Below are 3,049 nucleotides of genomic sequence, written 5' to 3' on the forward strand. Positions count from 1 at the left end.
TTCTGTGTCTGTAATATTTCCTCTCTGATAAAGTGACTTATTCCATCGTTGTAAACTTCTCAGTTGTGGAAAATATAGGGGTTGGTATGTACTCTACTTGTTAAAACCTATTGCAAATTATACCAAAGCTAAATGATAAATATGCTTTTTTAAAGCAGAGCACCAGAAACAACTTAACTAATATAAATGGTTGTACTAATTAAGATTATCACAGATAACACAGAATGGTTTAAGAGGGCAAGAACCAGGTTAACAGGATCTCTCTTGTAAACATGTTTATTTGTGCACTTGACTATCTGCTATGAAATTATACAAGTTCCATAGGGGTCATTGTAACATCTTTTATGGAAAATTGCTTTCAGTGTGAACTGTCATAATACATGATATTAGCACCCTTCTTAAAGTAAAACTTGCAAAATGAAACTAATAAATCTCTATCAGTAATGACAATGAGGGGGAAAGTATTATACTTGTTTTTTTTTTCCCTGAAGTTACCTTCAAATATTCATAAACTATAAATGAGATTACAATGTAATATACTTTATATGGATTTTGTATCATTTTATGTTAAGCACATAAACACATATTGTTACTGGTAATAATTTTGGAACTTGTTGTTAGGAAAGAGACTATTTTTCACAATACTCTGAGGAAAAAGGAGCAAAATTGTTAGCATATTTAACAAAATGGAATTTATAATTTTTGTATTACTTACGTTTTGACCTTACTTCACTTTGCCACTGAATTCACTGGGAGATAGATCAGGCCTTAATGCTCCTAGCCAACTGCATATAGAGACTGACTGTGATCATGGACATATTTTGGGGTAGCTATACTTACCATTTCTTACCCAATTTTGATTATTAATCCTTTTTTTGCTCTAATGCATAACTGTCTATGTGGTATAAAATATGTAATTTGAAACTTAAATCTATTATGGAATAGCATATGGCTTAATGTCATGGACACGTGACTTTTCTGTGCTCCCAGATATAATAGCTAGCAGAGACTGTGTCTTGACTCACACCACTAGTATACTAAATCAAATAAAAATGTGGCATTTTATAATAATTGTTTTTGAATGCTAAAGCTATATAAATTAACTTAGTTGATTTAAGATATAGTTAGGCATTGCCTGTTTGTTTATTTGTGTAGGGACTATGTTCTTGTTTAAGAATTTACAGCATTTTATAATAGCTTATAAGATCATTCATTTGTTTATTTTTAACCCTCTTCACTGTTGCTGAAACAGACAGAGAGTCTGGATGTAGGTTGACAGAACACTGAATCATTTGAGCAGAAGGTATTAAAAACCTGTCTGGTCAAAACGGAGGAATGAGTTTCCAGGACATACCAGGTTCATCATTGAACATTAGAGGTTAACTTAATTGCAAAAAGGTGGATTATAACTGAATGTACACTAAATCCACAAACATAAGGACATTCATGACAAAGGTTAAAAATGCCATGAGTTGAGGCCACAGTCTGAGTCTTAACATTGAGTTTCTTTGCATTTTTAGTCATAGTCAGACCATTTATATCACTTAACATTTTTATTTAATTTATTTTTTGTATTTTTTTAAAGAAAGGATTAAAAACCAAGAAAAAATGTTTTATGAGCTTATGGCAGTCGATACAATAAACTGTAACCAATTTACTCAAGTAACCCATAATGGTGTGTAAATACTGAATTTATGTAAATATAGAAATATGGAATTTCACGTAGGCATTATTGTGAGACTGGACTATCTGGGAGTTGGCAGTGGGCCACAGAGCCTTTCATCTCGGGTTCACTGGTTCAGATTCAGCTTATGTCAAGTAGTGAACAAAAGTTTGTTCAGTCACTTATGTAAAATGTTTGTTTTCTAATGGAGCAAGGCTCACATAACAAAACCACTATTACATGGGTGCCAGTTAGCACCCTTGCCAGGGACTGAATGGGCATGGAGACTCAAATGCCCTTTCATTCCTCACGTGATCCTTCTAAATCAAGTGTGAAGATAATTGATGGGGCAAAGCAGGGAAGCTTGCACTACTGCTGTTCCTGTGCTGTGGACAAAGAGAAGTCTTCATTTTCTAGTGCTGTCAGTCTGGCACCTTTTTTGAGCACTAAAATTCACTTGGAGAAAAATCTGAAAAATATTGGTGTTATTTACTTGATAATCTGTAATGGTGTGTAAATACATACAGAATTATGTAATTTGTATAAATATATTGTTATAGAATTTTGAAAATTGGTATTATTTACTTGATGTTCCATTAGAACTGTTTTTTACAACTGCATGTATGTAATTATGGTATTTAAAAATATTTTCTGCTGGCTCTTACAGGAGATGTGAGAAAATTCCACACAGAGCAAAATCATGAACGTTTATATATTTTTGCTAATTTGGGAGATGGGGAAAAATTTCTTTCTGACGAGTTGTTTTGGGGATTTAACTGCAAGTAAACCTGTAAACGATTGGGCAGTCAGTATGGAAAAAATGTGTTAAGATCCAAATTTAGTTGGACGCATCTCTTGGTTCTGATCTAAGCCTGGTATGTGACCAGCAGTATTCAAAAAATAGCAAAGAGTGGGTGGGAGGCTTGGCAAAGGAGAAAGGTGCTGAGGGTAAGAAGACAAATTTCAGAAAAAATAATCTTACATTGTTACCAATCGGAGTGGAATTTCACCCACTCTTTTACTTAGAGGAAAAATACATTTTTGTTGTTTGACTGGGTATAAAGTGTGTGGAGATGGGGGAGGGGAAAAGGCAGTGTGACCATTGGAGAAAGAATGAGCATTAACAGTGGGGCCTGCGAATGGGGATAAAAGTGTGTTTAATAAAAGGACAGGTTGGCGAGAGATGACGATGTGAAGTAAGATAGTCTTTAGGTTTCCTCTGTAAACAGAACATAGCAGGATGCAGGGGAAGATATGCCAGCAACATCTGTTCCTTCACCATATGCTCGTATTCTTCAGGGAGTCCATTTCCTTCATCGTCTGAGTGGATATGAATGCAGTGGTTGTGGCACTGCTAATTAATTTAATATTTAGAATAGAGGATTA

This window comes from Lepidochelys kempii, chromosome 1 (genome assembly GCF_965140265.1).
Source record: "Lepidochelys kempii isolate rLepKem1 chromosome 1, rLepKem1.hap2, whole genome shotgun sequence".
Taxonomy (NCBI): Eukaryota; Metazoa; Chordata; order Testudines; family Cheloniidae; genus Lepidochelys; species Lepidochelys kempii.